This window comes from Theropithecus gelada, chromosome 9 (assembly GCF_003255815.1).
Source record: "Theropithecus gelada isolate Dixy chromosome 9, Tgel_1.0, whole genome shotgun sequence".
Lineage (NCBI taxonomy): Eukaryota > Metazoa > Chordata > Mammalia > Primates > Cercopithecidae > Theropithecus > Theropithecus gelada.
This window is the reverse complement of record NC_037677.1, coordinates 108,462,858-108,481,183: the sequence shown is the minus strand read 5'-3', so window position 1 is coordinate 108,481,183 and position 18,326 is coordinate 108,462,858.

Sequence of the window (18,326 nt, the reverse complement as noted above, 5' to 3'; positions counted from 1 at the left end):
CTTTGATTTGCAGAATTAAACTGTAGTTTGCATGTAAACAAGACCTTAATATTTCTTGGAAGATCCCCACATTTTAAAATAACAATCTTAAAAACAGAAACCAAACATGAGTGTCTACAAGTGCTGTGAATTGTAATGTACGTATCTTTAAACATTAAAAACCACCTAGCTTTGTTAGAGCAAAATGCATCATTAACATTGCTATTGAATATGCAAGACTGTGTCAAATCACAGATACTGTGTAGGAGGTGGTGTGAACCTGCTGCTTTTAGCACTTGGTCTACATTTATGTGCCAAAAATTAGTTACATGGAAATGTCTTTGTAGAAGTGGCAATGAGAATTGTTCCTGGGAAGATATGTTGAGCTATATGGAACTCAGAAAAAAAAATTGACTTTAAAAATGTTTTTCATGGTTATAATTTACATGCAATAAAATACAAAGTCAGACCTGTTTAGTTTGCACGTGACCAAACCTGCCAAAGCTTTAAGATAAAGTAGCTTAAGCACCCAAATTGTGTTGCCTTGTGACACCGAAAGTTCTAGGGCTTTAGAGATAGGTGGATACAGGGGCTCAGGCACTGTTGTCAGAATAGTGTCTTTCTGTTTCTCAGCTCTGTGTTTTTTGTTGGTCTCAGCCGTCCTGTTTCTAGTGCCCCCACACAATGCTATGTTTATATTTTCTTGAGTTTAAGTCCAGACCATACCTCCTTTTTCTAACAGTTTCCAGTAACGTCAGAGGATTGCATATCTTTGGCTTGGATTGGGTCACATGCCTTTCTAAGAACTGATTGTTGCATCCGGGCATTTGGAATACCCTGAATAGCTTCAGAAATGGATTTTGTATCCATGCATGGAGCTGGCAATAGAGTTATTCCATCCACACTATATTTTGGGGAAAAGGATAACTAGGGGGTTACCACCAGAAAAAGGGGAAATTCAACTGGGACAAGAAAATCAAGTGTCCCCAAAAACTTGGAAGAAGGCTTTGATCTCTTCCTGTGTAAAATGATAACATGATGATGACTATGTTAACAACATGATTACAGTTTATGCACCAACTGTATTCCAGGTGCTCTACTAACATGCCTTGTCACAACACCATAAGTTAGGGGTGGTTATGCCCATCGTACTAATGGTGAACTGGATGGTTGAAATGTAAATGAATTGCCAAAAATGCATAGCTAGCAAGAGAGGAAACCAGGATTTAAATTCAGGTCTATCTTAGGATCCTAGCTCTTTCCATTCTGTTTGTCCCTAAGGAAGCATTTCTTATTTCTGACTTGATGCTATGTTTATATTTTGTTGAGTTTAAGTCCAGACCATACCTCCTTTTTCTAACAGTTTCTAGTAATATCCGAGGATTGCATATCTTTGGCTTGGATTGGGTCATATGCCAGAATGTGAATGTATGTATATTTCTGTTAAAAATTGGGTGCATGCCTATAGTCCCAGCTACTTGGGAGGCTGCGGCAGGAGAATTGCTTGAACCTGGGAGGCGAAGGTTGCAGTGAGTTGAGATCACACCACTGCACTGCAGCCTGGGTAACATAATGAGACTATGTCTCAAACAAAACAAAACAAAACAAAACAAAAAAACAAAAAGAACTGGAGGTGGATGGTTAAGAAGGCAAATTATAAAGGGGAAAGAGGATGCTTCCAGAGTGGTCTACCCCAACTGAGTCAGTATGTCCCATCAGCAGCATGTTTTGCATCTCAGAAACAGCCCTGGCTCATTTGCGGCTGGGAGACCCCATTTGGGGGACTCTATGAGGTTGGCAGGCATCGCATATTTCTGTGGCTTTGTTTTTCTTGTAAAGTTCCCAACAGCTGCGGGACTTATTAAGCCTGAATCATGTTGCATATTCATCAGATGACTTGTTAATCATCTGCCAAGCCCCTCCGGAGAGCAGGAGTCCGGGAGCTCAAATGAAGAATAACAGACAGCGTGTCCTCACCCGCTCTCCTGAAATGCGTTATTGGCAATTACATAAAAGTTTCCAGGAAAGTAGGTTTAAAGCAGAGGGAGAGCTTGCTGCTCGTGGGCATAGTATGCCTTCCTTTTGATTGTCTATTTGTTTTCTTCCTTATTGCCACTACATAGGCAAAATAGGAATAATCTCCAGTTTACAGAAGGAAAAACTGAGGCCAAGAGTGTGGATAATACCAATCTTCTATGTAGGAAACATTAGAAAGGCCTCTTGACCTTTCGTTCAGCATCCCTAGTGGTAGGGTTGTTTCATCTGGGCTTTGGTGCCAAGAAGCTGCTCAGTAAAAGCACATGTGATTCTCTAGGGTGCATGTCCTTTGTCTCTTTAGTTCACAAGAAACCCCAAGTTCCTAGAACAGTGCCTAGGCCGTAGAAAAGATTTTTAAAAATGTGTTGCATGAATGAATCCAAGTTCTCCAGACACCAGATGGATATATTATCTACGTGTAATACACGGTGAACAGAGTCCAGTCCCAGTTCATCATGACTTCCAGGAGTGGCACCCTCCTCAGGCCCTCCCAAGGGTCCCCAGTGAATGCTGCTGGTTCCCACAAACTCAGTCAAATTGTGTCCTCTCTCGTTCAAGGTGCTGCTTTAAGCGTGTCACAATGACAACGTCCACTGTGCTCTCCTTTCAGCCCCTGCCTTAATTCTGCCAAAGCACAGGTACTGCCAGGTTGAGGTGTTTCATAGCTTTTCCTTTTCTATGCAGTGAGTGGGATGACAAGAGCCTTGTACACAGTAATTACTGGGAGTACATGAATAGTGCCTGTGAAATATCAGGCTACCACAGAGAAAGTACATAGGAAGAGTTGCTATTGTCATTATCGAGAGGTACTGGTTAAGAGCAGAGACTCTGGAGCCAGACTGTTGCGCTCAAATCCTGGCTCTGCTACTTAATAACCGTGATATTGGGCAAGTTATTATACTTAACCTCCTTTCACCTCAGATCCTCATCTATAAGATGGGGCTAACAATAGAATTTGCTTTATACGGCTGCTAAGAGATTTAAATGAATCAGTAGCTGTAAAGAAGTTAGAGAATTTCTTGACACATATAAGGGCCATAAAAGTGGCAGCTACAGTGACAGCCAGGCAAACTCGTCACCAGATTTGAAATGTTGCCGTTCCTGGAGTCCAGTGCTCCTGGGGTCCCTATTTTTCTATTTTCGTCTTAGTTCTGACTCTGCCACCATTGGGAATTCATCACTCCTAAAAAGTGTTAGACCCAAGATGTGCTTTGCCCACAGTAAAAACAGCCTGTTACACTGTTGACTGAAATTCTTTAAATCGTTGAAGCATCCTCATTTGGATTACTTCCTGGGGGGAAAAAAATGGATAGACACACAAATAAAACCACCAAACTGGCTCCTCTGTGAGGGACGGAGGAGAGGCTCTGCCCCAAGAAGAAACAAATTCCATCTTTCATCCAAAAGTGCAGAAACTGCTTGTGACACCCAGAATATTTGTTCCAGGTTCAATAATTTTAGATCCAGGCTCTATTTTCAGTTACAGACAGGCAATTGCTGGTAACTGTAAAACAGAAGTTTGTCCTATTAGGGACATTTTATAGCAGTGGTTCTTAAAGTGTTCTTTCTGGACCAGTAACATCAGCAGCACCTGGGAATTTGTTAGAAAAGAAAATTCTCAGGCACACTTAGCAGTCATTCATAGTGCATTCAGTTAAAGTCTCAACAACATGCACATTACCTTTAGTAGAATTTACTATTAAGCTTCCAGAAATCAGAAACCCTCTTAGGACATGTGGCTGTTCTCACTCCGGGTCTGTAATGTGTGTGGGGAGCGGGGTTCCAGGCAGGAAACCACAACCAGGTCTGTAACGTGTGTGGGGAGTGGAGTTCCAGACAGGAAACCACAACCAGGTCTGTAACGTGTGCGGGGAGTGGGGTTCCAGGCCGGAAACCATAACCGGGTCTGTAACGTGTGTGGGGAGTGGGGTTCCAGACAGGAAACCACAACCAGGTCTGTAACGTGTGTGGGGAGTGGGGTTCCAGGCCGGAAACTATAACAGGCATCTGGTTTTTACTTCAGGGCCACAAACTGAATGTCACCCACTTGTTCCCCTTAAATAAAACATCTCAGTGGCCTAAGGACTAATCAGCCCATAAGCACACATAACTGTGGTATCATGCATTTGGTATTTATTTATTTATTTATTTTTTAATTTGGAGGGAATGCTGTGATTCAGCATGGCTGTCAGGGTCTTGATGTGGCTATGTAAATGGTAGCTAAGCCTGAATGTTCTTTTTCTACCTCAAAACCATAAGGGATTAATTAATCCACACTTCATGGAAATAATAAAAACAAGATGTTTGTGGACACGTACTCACAATCCTCTCACTATGTATAATTAGTTCTGCAATCCCCAATTCTCCCCACCTCAAGCTATCCTAATATTTGCATGTATATAAGGTTTTTATTTTTGCCAAACCCCTCGGACAAAAAATATTTATTAACTATTCCTAAGGTGTTCTCTCTCTTCCTCTTTGTCTGTATGTATTATCAACTCTAATTATGAATTCATCCAGAACTAAGCTTTAGCTCAATCCTTAAATTTTTTTAAGCCAAAAAAATCATCAAAAATTAGGCTTTATGGGATGGACTAAAGTTTTCTTTTCTCTTTTTTTTTTTTTTTTTTGCTGCTTTTTTACTTTTGCTTTTTTACTAAAGAGGCCTCCATTACTGTCATAGCACTTAAACTCAGCAATTGTTAGGCTTACTGAATCAGGAACTCCAAGTGTATATGAATCAGGGCCTAGCAGTCTGTATTTTAGCAAGCTCTCAAGATGGCCTAAATACTTACTCAAGTTTGAGAGCAACTGTTTTACAGTTGTCTTGATGCAGAAAAGCCCAGATAGCACTCAGTTCACACTTCCAGCCTGCTGTCCTGAATGCTAAGAGGTTTCTAAGGGTTCATGACTCCGTCACCCTCCTCCCACCCTGATGTGTCCTCCTCCCTCTCTACTGGGCCTTACATCTGTCTTGTAGGGCTCAGTTCTGAGTTAGCTCTTCCTAGAGTCCTTTCTTCCTGTGGGAAGCATAATAGACTAGTAGTTAAGGGAACAGCCTTCTTAGACAGTCCGGGGTGGAAGTCTTGGCTCTACGACTTAAATCCTAGGCCAATTGTTTTCCTCTCTATACGTCAATTCTCTCTCTGTAAAATGGGCGTAATAGTAGCTAGTCATTGACTCTGAGGGTTTAATGAGTTACAGAAAAGCACATTTGTGTACAAATTGGAAGTAATATGGCAGCTGTGTATAAAATGAATTCCCTACAGTGATCTCTCTAGTTTTTTACTCTAACTTGCCACAAAATAACCAATAAATCAGTCATTCTCACACTTTGCTGCACATTAAAATCCCCTGGGTAGATGTTAAGACTCTGATGTTGATGCTGGATTCTAATGGACAATTAAATCCAGATCTCCAGTGATATGGTTTGGATTTATGTCCCTGCCCAAATATCATGTTGAATTGTAATCCCCAGTGTGGGGGAAGGGGGATGATGGGAGGTGACTGGACATCCCCCTTGCTGTTCTCTTGATAGTGAGTTCTCGCAAGATCTGGTTGTTTAAAAAGTGTGTAGCACCTCCTGCTTCACCCTCTTCCTCCTTCTCTGGCCATGTAAGATGTTCCTGCCTCCCCTTCACCTTTTGCCATGATTTTAAGTTTCCTGAGGCCTCCCCAGCTATGTTTTCTTTACAGCCTGTGGAATCGTGAGCCAATTAAACCTCTCTTTTTTTTTTTTTTTTTAAATACCCAGTTTCAGGTAGGTCTTTATAGCAATGTGAGAATGGACTAATACACCCGGGATGCACTTAATGTTCTTAAAACCAAGTACTGCCAAGTTTGGGAACCATTGCTCTAGTCGCTTTCTAATCTCTCTGCATGTGTGGTGAACTATGAAGTTTGGCAGTGAAACATCAGATGATGCTGTGGTATCAAAGAGCATCTTGTTTGTAAATGGTTTTGTGCACATGTGTCCTGCCCTGCCGGCCCAGCCGGAATGTAAGTGCCAAGAGAGCTGATCGCAGTTCAGGCCTTGTTGTTTTCCCCTTCCCCAAGCCCAGAAAGGTACGTGGCTTGCATTCAGCAGCTGCTTGTTCATGATTAATTAATTGAAAGAGAAAATAGGCTTCAGCTGGCAGAAGGGGAGTCTAACAAGCCATTTCAAAGAGGTTTGAAGCTAAAAACAAAAGCTCGTATGCCAGACCGCGCTGGTTTGCAGCCATGATATAACATTCATTGTGTAACATTTGACAAGTTTCTTGACCTCTCTGTGCCTCAGTTTTCTCATCTGTAAAAGGGAACTAAATAATAAGACCTACCTCTTTGAGTTGCTGTGAGGATTAAATGCAATAACACATGCAAAGTACTTAAAACAGTAGTTAGTACATCAGTACAGGTTTAAACATTACCTGCTACTCTTACTGTTATCCTGAAGGTTTGTTCTAACCAGCCTCAGTCTAGCTACAGGCCTGTATAACAAGCTTGTGTGATCATCCAATCTTTCCTTACTTTTCCATTTCCTTGGCTGAGATCTATGACAGCAGAGTTGTTTTATCTCAAATTCGGCGATGCTTCAGCATATTTTTATTTATTTTTTGTTTTCTGGTGCTTAATAGAGTGCCTGACACACACTGGGACTCAATAAATGTTTGAAGGAAGTAATAAATAAATGAATGAGCTGCACTCAAATGAACTATGCTTTCACTCTTAGATACTACCCTGCAAGAGTCAGAGAAGGGAAAATGTCTATTTCATAGATAATACAAATACAAGATTCCCAGATGAGGAGAAAAACAGCCCCAGCCCTTTGTTGTTTAAATTATCACAGTATGCCTTATATAATTCCTGGCTCCAGCTTCACAGAAGCCTGACTTTGTGTTTCAGATCAATTATTTTCTGGCTGTTTATTTGTGTAAAGCCTCCCCATTTCAGTCTTTGCTGGGCCCCGTGTCATCCTCACTAATTCATTCAGTTATCAAAGCGACAATGCCTAATTATAAGCTACAGTGAATCAAGTCTAGAGAAGGACTCTGTGGACAGCCTCCCACTGCCTGATCAGTCTTAAGTCAGCATGGGGCTCAGACGCTCTCTGCTCCTTGGATGCACCAGCTCAGCTGCCCAGCCTGTGGCCATGTCGTAATGTACTTGTCTTAAAGACTCTTCAGATTCTGCTGAGACTAATGTATTTGTTCACCCTGAAAGGCAATATAAATTGTCTTGGGGTACATTTAATCAGGGGCTTGAGAAATCCACCTTGCATAGTCTGGAAACTGAGTAAATGGTTGGTGGCAGTAAAACTGAATGCTAGGAAATAGTGGGTCATAGTGGTCTTATGAGAAGAGGGTTTGAAGCCAGCTATGCTTGGATTTGAATCCCAACTCCTGTCTTCACACAGCTGTGTGACCTGGGGCAAAGCAACACGAAGTGTGGTTCAAAAACCCCTGCTAGTCCACAAGATATGCGTTACCCATTAAGGAATCAAGGAGGAGAAAAGGAGCTTGCGCCAGAATGTAAACCAGCTACATTACCATCCTATTAGTTCAGCTGATTGTTTTTTCCACAACAAGACTTTCTCAATGCAGGAAATGGTATACTGATTTACATTCTAATAAAAATGTCTTATTCCCTGACTGATAGCAGAGTTCACGGAAGAGTACTTTGAGTAGCACTAACCTAGGGCAAATAACTGTTCTGAGGCTTAGTTTCCTCATCTGTAAAATAGGAATGAGATATGGCATGCTAAGTGCTTAGTATGCAGAGGACATAGCAAGTAATAAAGGAGAGCTAATATTAGTCTAGATAAGATCATCCTAATAGATCCATAAGATGTTAATATGCCTACAAAAGCAACATACATCCAAGAAAGAAAAAGTTTTATAGACACACAGTTTATTAAGCTGACTGTGCTCTAGGAGAACAAAGAAATGTATCCTACATGCATGCTTATGCCATGTTTCTGACTCTTTGAGATGAGAGATAATTTGTTTTTAAATTTCCAAAGCCATCGAACACTGTGCTCAATAAATATTTGGAGAGCCTGAAGGCAGATTTCACCTTGGAACTAGCTTTCCTGGCACTGGTAGACCCAAGACTGTTCTGGTACCTTTATTTCTCCTATTTCTGTGCTCCAGCGTGCCTTTCTTAAGTTTGAGTGATTGTTTCTTCTGGATTCACCAACTTTAGCTGGCTTCAGGTATCTTCCTCCTAAACCTCCTTTACCTTTTTCCTTGAGCCATTTTTAACAATCTGGCAACAAGAACTCTTTAGCCACAAGTTCTCTGAACACCCAAGAGGGCTTTCAGCACTATGACTCCAGCAAATGATTTTTTTAAGGGCCAACTGGAGTAAGGAGAAAGTTCTTTCCAGGTAGTCACAAGTCCTTGGGAGTAGAGAGACACAGGGTAAAGTGTCCCCAGGAAACCTCAGAAGGAACTTGGAAGATATGTGGATGTAGAACTGTGTTCTAAACCAGTAATCTTTAAGCATTTTCATTCTGCAACATTCCATCATGTTTTTCCAATACAAAATTTTAGTATTTTTCTTTGAGTTAAATGATACTGCATTTGCTTTAGATTAAATCGATGGTGATCAGGACTCTTGATTCAAGGTGGCAGAACCTAAATCAAAGTAGTTTAAGCCAAAAAGAGAAGGTATTTGGTAGCCACGGCTGGGAGGGATAGAGAAGATGCTAGCTTAAGGTGTGACTGAAGGTGAGGACCCAAACAATGCCTTCAGGGGTTCCTACCATTCAGCTTTTCTTTTCCTTATGCATCTCTTTGTTTGTTGATTTTATTTTCTCTTCCTGCAAATCTATTTTATTCTAGTAGTTGTAACCTAGCTTCCAGCAGCTAGGTCAGATGCATATTTATCTGGAATAAATATATAGCTGCCCTGGGGATCACATCCTTATAGTCTGCAATCCAGAGGACAGATAGCTTCTGTCTTTGAGCATCCAGTTTTAAAATCCCAGGGTGACCTGCCCATTCTGGATCAGGGTGATGAGTGTTTTAGTCTAACCAGGCAGCTATAATAAAGTACCTTAGCCTGGGTAACTTATAAACAGGTATGTATTGCTCCTAGTCTTGGAGGCTGGGAAGTCCAAGATCAGGGCACCAGCAGATTTGGTGTTCTGTGAGGGTCCATTCCTCATAGGTGGCTCCTCACTGCATTCTTGTGTGATGGAAAGGGCAAATACACTCCCCTGAGCCTCTTTTATAGGCACGATTTCCATTCATGAGGGCTCTGCCTTCATGATCTAATCACCTCCTAAAGGCTCACCTCTTAATACTATTACATTGGGGATTGAGTTTCAAGGTATGAATTTTGAGGGGCCACAAACATTCAGATTGTAGCAGTGATCTTTAATGATCAACCAGGATTGAATCATGTACTCTCATCCATCTTCCCTCTTCCCCTTATAGCCAGGATACTGGGGAATTGTGATTAAAGCCCCACTGGAACTACTAGGAGTTGGGAACATGCAGCAACTCAAAGGAGACAAGAGACTGTTAGATATGAACGAGGGAGGAAGTGTTGGGCCTGTTAATGGAACAAATGTGCATTTCAGAATATTGCTGGGAGAGGGCAAAGCTTAACAGATGGACTAATAATGGAACTTCAAACACAAATGAGGAAGCAAGTTCAGGGGGACAGGTCTTATTAAAGTCACTCAAATTACTCAACATGGGTAACACCTTGTCTAAGAAATTGATGAGCCTTGCTTATTAAAACTACGAACTCACCTCATTCTAAAAGAAAAGCCGTTATTTCCCACATTTTCAACAGAAGCATGCATTTTCTCATCCCTAACTTGGCACTGTGGATGAATTCATCTCTCGTCTCTCTCTGGTATCTTTCTTAAAACGTCACCACATAATACATGTTTAATAAATATTAGTTATTTCTGTCATTTTGACTTAGGTTATTACAGTATAATCTCATTAAATGTTTATTATAACCTTATATTATAATGGCCTCTATTTTCACATGAGGAAACTGAAGCTCAGAGACTTTGTGAGTTGCTGAAGACCACACCTACAATAACTAATGGGGCTGTTACTATCCAAGTTTGTCTGACTCCAAAGCCCAAGCTCTTGCCTTTACATAACTAATTCAATTTCTGATAGCTGGGAGATGAGAAAAGTATCTTTCTTGACGCAACTCCAGTTCCAGCTCCATAGCAGTAATTCACACCACCCTGGCCTTTAGGCACTCTCTTATAATTATGAAGCATTCATTATACAAGAGCCTCTTATTTAATTTTTAAGACTGTTGAGCAGAGGATGCTGTCTTGACGTCCCAGTCCAATAACATACAACAAAATATTTCCACAGACATTTTTTGCATGAATACAGATGCTGTATCTTGTTTAATTTGAAAGGCAGACACAAGATTGGGCTAGTTTTCAGCAGTTCCATTTGGCCCTTTATCGGTAGCTTTTTGTTAAGAAGAATCTCCTCCCGGGTTGTGGATAATTTCAGCATTACTAAAGCTCCAGGTTATCTCATTTTTGTAGTTGCTGGTTGCCTGTGCTTGTTCATTTCCTACCACCTGCCACGATGTTCATTTTCATTTTGTATGTGTCAACAGCTTGAGAGCCTTGAAAGATGTACCAAGATTTTTAAAGAAAAAAACATATATCAAATTCCCTTTGGTTAAGGCAGTGACAGTGATTTTTTTTTCTCCCTCTACTTACTTGAATCTTAAATCCTCACTGATTTGCATCTAGGTTTGGAAATGGATTAATACTTGGAAGAGAAGGCAGATTGTTTGCTTAAAACCCGTTGGGTCAGAGAGTTCAAAGGGAGGCAGGAGTCTCTGTCCTATGCCTCTTCTTTGGACCTTTCTGGTTCTCTTTTCTCCTCCCTGACTCCTTTTCTAGTCTTCGTCCCTGGCTCTCCACTGGTCTCTGTCACCTCTCAGATTGCTCTCTGTTCCATTGGGATGTTTCAGCTGTAGGGGACAGATCAAAATGTAAGGATATTTGTCTCACAAATCTGACTTGGGGACAAGAAATCCCCACATGGGTCAGTTCCAAGCTAGTTAATCCAGCAACTCAGGCGATTCACTCTCTTGTCTTGCTCTCCTGGATTGGTTCTTATGCTTATCCTCTTTTTATTGCTTTCATCAATAACTTTCATCTTTTCATTTTGCTTTTCTGTTTTCATGTTGCATCAGGAAGTCCCAGTTGTCATGGGACTACTGGAGTTCCAGGTGTCATGGAGTCCCTGGAATCATGAACCACTGGAGTTCCAGGTATCATGACCAGCTATCACATCATACAAGCTGGCTAACAGAGACAGACACTGCTGTGCCTCTCTCCTCTTTCCAACCATGAGGGACACTGTCCCAGAAGCCCTACCCCGTACTTCTCAGTGGGCAGAGCTACATCCCTGGCCCATGTCTAAACCTTGCAGGGGATATGGAATAACCTTCACAACTTTAGACTAAACAGAACTTACGTCCTGTGGCTGGAAAGACGACCCACCCTGAGTACCTAACCATGTAGAGTGTAAAAATAAAGAAAAATCCAAGTTCTATCACTGAAAGAAGATAGTGGGGATAGACTGGTAATGTCTGCCTCAGTATCTCTTAGGCAGACTCCTAGTTGTGGCTGATGGCCTTTGCTATGACTAATAGGGCAGCAAATCCCAATTATTTATCTTTAACCCAGATTTCTTTAGAGATTCAAATAAGACACTCCATCTATTTGCTTGGCTATTCCACTTAGATATATGGATCTTCCTTTTAGATAAATGATATTCCTCCAGTTATATAGCACTTAGACATCCCAGAAGCTCTTTTCTGGAAATATCACATGCCTTTTTTATCAAGCTCCTTTCTTTCTAGGACTGTGTCCAGACTTCAGGAACCCTCACAAGAGGTTAATTGAATGAATAAGTGTCACAGCAATGAATCTCATTCTCTGGTGCATGTCGTGGGCATTTTTAGAGGTCATTATTTTTGTGTTATGCCATATGTGAGCAGAACTTCTCATTGAAGGAGCTGGGAAATACATGATTTCTTGCTTTGCATGTTATTGTGTGGCAGTAAAAATGACCATGCAAGCTGAAACCACAAAAAATGATCTTAAAAATCAAGAGGAAAATGTATGATCTGTGACCTTTAAAGATTTTCATCAAAACATTAAACACTATCTTACTATCTTATAATTATGAAGCATTCATTATACACTTTTATAATATGTGACTTACTTTATAAAAGTGACTTACTGTCACTTTTAAATGTTTAGGGAAATGCAAAAAAAGTGACATTAATATTTAGTTACTACAGTGTTATTCAGAATATTAGAAACATTGATAATGTAAAAGTTTATTTCTTATAAAAAGTTATGAAGAATAATTTGAACAGTTCTTGCCTTCTTGTCATTGTATAAGTTACAGTTTATGTGAACATATTTTCTGTGCCCTGGTAAATTTGCCGTACTGCTTGCTAAGTTTGGATTACCTTCCAGCATTTTATTCTTTATAGTTATAATGTCACAAAGCAGCTCCAAGAGTTCTTTTAATGTGAAGTTTTTTGAGGATGCTAATTTCTCTAGGAAAATTTTTCTCCTTTTCGCCACAAGCACTTTCCTCATTTATGTCTAAAGTTTACCTTCACTAAGTTCCGCTGGCTGGGTGTCTAGAGTCCCTTGAATATCGCAATCAGCTAAAATGCTTCATTTGCATTGGATTTCAATTTCACTTCCAGCATTTTCATTTTTCACTTCTTTGTGGCACTCTCCTTTTTTTGGCCAACTCCTTCTTTTGATTATTCATTTTTATAAAATGTCCTGTGGGTTTTATCACCAGGAGACAAGGAGGTAACACAACTACAAGCTTTGCTGGCTGTATGTAAAATAAATAAGAGATGGGCAGAGAGCAATCCCCCAACAGGCTTTGAAAGACATAACTCAGTTGGTCTCAGAACATGGGGTGAATCTCTTATTTACGTAGTGATTTGTGGACCGAAGCCCTGGCAGTGAGGTTTGTACTGTATTCAAATACTGACCGTTAATATACTGTGGTAACTGAAATTGAACTGTGTTGTTGGAGGACTGTTGCTTTTGAAGTAAACAGTGGTAAATGAAATCCGTATGTATCAGAATTGTGTACAGTGAAGGCTACCCGCATTGTAATTCAGGACATATCCACTCAGCTCTAGACATTGGAGATACCCCAGGCCAGCCCCTCACTTCCAACTGGCTATGAAGTAGGCAAAGCACAGAAGTTCACCAAGGGCTCATCCCTGGATGTTTGCCTGTCCCTGGCTTTAAGAGAGAATGCACCTTTAGCCTTGAGTCTACAGCAGGTAAGGACTGAAAACAGCTGCTCATTAGGGAGGTGATGTGCAACACAATGCTGTGAGAGGCAGCCCCGCTATAGGCCAGCGATGGCCCGTGTGTCAGCCAAAGGCAATAAACTAATACATAGACTGCATGTTTTTTTCTCTCTCCTTTATTTCTAGTCCTTTCATAAAAATGAAAATTCCTTCATTTCTAGTGTTTTAGCCTTCAGGATCTGATATAATTCAGTTTAATAAATGGAGTACTGGGAGAAGGCTTGGCAGCTCTGGTGCCATGTTGCTAGATGGCCTCCTACAGAATTCCAACCTCTGTTTGCTTGCACTGTTTCCCTCCTTTGGCTTTCAGCCCTCTCTCTGCCTCAGGTATGTTGCAGTCCCCTTGAATATCCTCAAGCGTGAACTCTTTCTTGACTTCCAAGGGATTTGAAATAATAACAAAAGTTCTGGACTTGATTTGGAGCTCATTAAGATACACTTAAAAAAAATAGAGCATGTGCATCTTCTGTATTTACTGTGTCTCCTTAATTATATGTTTCCTTTTATGTGACAAATAATACTATTAGTTTATGAAAAGAGCATAGATTTTGGAATCAGATAGGGCTGAGTTGGATCCAGCCTTGGCCACTAATTATACTTTGGACAGTTCATGTCATTTCATTGAACCTCTACTTTTCTCATTATAAAATGGTACATTGGTTAGGTTTAAATAGTTATACATGTAAAGTGTTTAGCCTTGGACCTGGCCTAGTCTATGAATTCAATATGGGGTGGCTACTGTCATTAACTACCTCACAAGGTGATACGTGGATCAAATAAGCTGATGTATATAAAACATTTCATATAGTAACTGGGACATCAGAGGTGCTCAAAATGTTATTACCTTTACCTTCTTTTTACTTTAGCTTTCAGTAAGCATGCAACCAAACCTATTGCTTAGTTGTAATGATTGATCAATTTCAAGTTTTTGGTATAGCTAGTTCTCTGCTCTATTTAACTACCTTTTGTGTGTGTGTGTGGTTTTGTTATTTTGGATATGCTTCAAGATTAGAAATCCACTCAAATCATTTGTAAATGCATACAGGAATACAAAAAAAGTGGATAAGTACTATTTCCACTTCAGTTCCAGTAATATGCAAAATTATCTGCCATCCTTTGTCCTGGCCTGGTAACCTGTTGTGATACGCAGCACCATTCTTCAGCTTGTGGGAAGCTTCATGTTGGAAAGAGTTCAATTTGCCCTGCAGGTGTTTTGTGGCTACCATATAGTTGGCACAGTATCACAAGTTTTTGACCATGATGTTTTATTTTCCAACATGCTACAGACAGCCTAGAACAAGTACTGGTATAATTCAAAGTAGCAGGAAGAATGCTCTGTATTCGCCAAATCCCATTTCATGTATTCTTCCTGGGCACACAAGAAGGCTACCTTTCCTTTGTGGTTAGATTGAAGTTATGACTGAGTTCAGGACTATCACACGTGAGTAGAAATGATGTGTTCTTCTTCCAGGCCTGGCCATAAAACCTTCCAGAAAATGGATGACACTCTGTTCTCATATCCCAGTGACTTCTAAGGCCATATTTTTTAAATGTCAGGAGAATAATATGAAGAGGTCTGGATCTGAGTTACCACTTGGAGAAAAGCCACTACAGAGATCTGTATCAGATTATGGTATGGTATAAGTAAGAAATCAATCTCTGTTTGGGCAAGTTTCTATATTAGGGCTTATTTGTTACTATAGCATAGAGTATTCTTGCTGACTAAAACACTTCCCCTTCTAACTCATGGGACGTTCATGATGATAAAAATGATACTGAGCTCATGTTAGTACTATGTAAATTGTGTATCAAAGCAGTGTGTGGATGTTATCATGTTATTTGTGGAAAGCTCATAGGTTTGGAAGTCAAGAGAGCAAGCTCTTGCATGAATGTCAAATGCTTACCTTACTTTTCTCTGCAGCTCTGTCATCTGTAAAATAACAGTCCTAATCCTTGTCATGACTACTTCTCACGGTTGTTACAAGATGCAAATGAAATCATGGATGCGTAAGAACTTGGTAAACTATAAAGTTCTGTCAAGTAGAAAGCACTGTAATTATTTCTCTGGAGTTCCAAACCTCTCCCAGGAATACCCTTTCCACATAGAAGAGGGATGCCTCACTGCAGCCCCAAAGTGTTACTGTTTTCTGGAAATGTCAGCACAGACTTTTGTTCAGCAAAGCATGAGCTCAAACGGCCTGAATGCAACCCAGAACACTTGGCAGGCATTTTCTGCCTGGAACAGTTGCTCAAAGCTGAAAATAAAGGTGCCTATGATTCTAAACATGGAATGTCTGGAGAGGAGAGAAAAAGAAACTTGCACAGTTTCAATCTCTCCTGAAGATGCGGGTGCAAGGTAGGGAGTGGGGCATGTGGTCCATATCTGGTGAGGAGAGGGAGAGAGGTCAGACTTCACCCTGGGAAGGACAGCTCACAGACCTCAGAAAGGCCAGGGCACAGTTGTAGGCAACATACTCAGCTGCCTACAGTGTGTGTTTTTAGGAACAGGAAGGACCCCAGTTTCTGATTTACTCCATAGCTGAACTCCAAAACTCCCTGGGTAAATCTTTCTTTTAAACCAAGCAGTCCTTTCTTTCCTGTCTAAAACCAACCAACAAAAAATTTCATGGGAGCCTTTGTGCCAAAAGTTAATGTTGTCCTAAGGAGACCTGGAGGAAATGAAGAAACTGAAATGCATTTTTGTTGGCACAGTGGGGACATGGGAAGTGATTTGCATATGAGAACTGAGAGGACAAAGTCAACCAACAGGCCCTTGAACCCAACTTCCTACATGGGGGCTCTGCTGCAAGGGAAGCCAGGTTCTTCAAACCACAATACCATATTTAGAGATCTTGCCATGTGCCAGGCACTCTTCTAAGTGCATCACAAACATTAGCTTATTTATCAGTCATCGGAAACCCTGTGAAGTAGGTACTGTTATCATCCACATTTACAAATGGGGAAACTGAGGCCCAGAGAAGTTAAGGTGTAAGACAAGTGCCAAAGCCAGGATTCAAACCCAGGGCGCAGACTCTATAGTCCATGTCTATACACTAAACTCCATTTTGCCTTGTCCAGAAAAGGCATTGGAATATGCTTGTTACCCTCAGAGGTCCCAGTGGTCTTCAACACCATGAAATTCTTTGACTTGAACTCATTAGATGAGAGTCCGCCAATCAAAAACATAAACAAGAAAGCCATTTCTTGATGCATTTGTGTTGTGCAGATATGTGATCGTGGCTGACAGAAATAAAATGCAGATAATCCTTGCCAATTCCTTGCCACTGGAAACAGAGGGGTTTTTGAAGCATTTCCAGTGGGTCCATCAGCGCCCCCAGTGCCCATAGCATGGGAAGCCAGCCCTGAGTGAACTCATTCCCTATCACTTGGTCATTGGTTACAATACATAAATAAAAAGAAAGCTTCTGGAGTTTTGCTTGTAGTTTGGGGTGCTAAGATTCATTAGCGTATCTCATAAAAATGCATGTTTTCATCATATGTTTATTGCTCATCACAATGCTTATACGCATCTCATTAATTACCAATTGCCTTTAGGCATTTACTTGAAGACAGTCAAGTACTATGTAATCAAGTAGAGCTAAAAAAGTACTTTTGTGAGGAATCTGGAGAAAGGAAAAGTGTGAGATTAGCAATTAGTATTTGTCTTTGTCTTTTCTCGCTGGCTGGCTGCTCATCTTGTAATGTAGCGAGCATTACACAGCTGGGTGTCAGTGAGTCCTCTCTCTAGATTCAGTGTTTCCATCTTCCAAATGGACATTTTTCTACTGTCTTCCCTTTCTGCTACAATGTCAGCATTTAAAAGTGCTACAATGTCAGTGTTTAAAAGTGCAGTCCACAGACCACCTGCATCCAGTTTATCTGGAGAGCTTTCTTAAAAGTAAGGGTTCTTTAAAACAAATTAGTAAGAAAAAACAAACAGTTCCATCAAAAAGTATGCTAAGGACATGAATAGACAATTCTCAAAAGAAGATATACAAATGGCCAAAAAACATACGAAAAAATGCTCAACATCACTGATGATCAGGGAGATGCAAATCAAAACCACAATGCGATACCAACTTCCACAAGAATGGCCATAATAAAAAAAAAAATAGAAAAATTATAGATGTTGGTGTGGATGCATTGAGAAGGGAACACTTCTGCACTGTTGGTGGGAATGTAAACTAGTACAACCCCTATGGGAAACAATGTGGAGATTCCTTAAATAACTAAAAGTAGAACTACCATTTGATCTAGCAATCCCACTATTGAGTATCTACCCACAGGGGAAAAAAAGTCATTATATGAAAAAGATACTTGCACACACACGTTTATAGCAGCACAATTCGTGATTACAAAAATATGGAACCAGTTCAAATGCCCATCAATCAATGAGTGGATAAAGAAATAAAGAAATTGTGGGGTGTGTGTGTGTGTGTGTGTGTGTGTGTGTGTGTGTGTGTGTGTGTATTCCGCCACTGGAATACTACTCAGCCATAAAAAGGAATGAATAAATGGCATTCCTAGCAACTGGATTGAATTGGAGACTATTATTCTAAGTGAAGTAACCAGATTGAATTGAAGACTATTATTCTAAGTGACGTAACTCAGGAATGGAAAACCAAACATTGTATGTTCTCACTCGTAAGTGGGAGCTAAGCTATGAGGATGCAAAGGCACAAGGGACTTTGGGGACTTGGGAGAAAGGGTGAGTGGTGGAGTGGATGAGGGATAGAAAACAACAAATCGAGTTCAGTGTGTACTGTTCAGAATATAGGTGCACCAAAATTCCACAGATCACAACTAAAGAACTTACTCATGTAACTAAATGCCACCTGTTCCCCAAAAACCTGTGGAAATAAAAAATTAAAAAAAAATAAGTAGGGGTTCCTGGCTCCAAAACCAAATTTGTGCAAGTGAAGCCAGAGTGAGCTGACTGTATGAACCAGTTTACACCCTTTAACTGA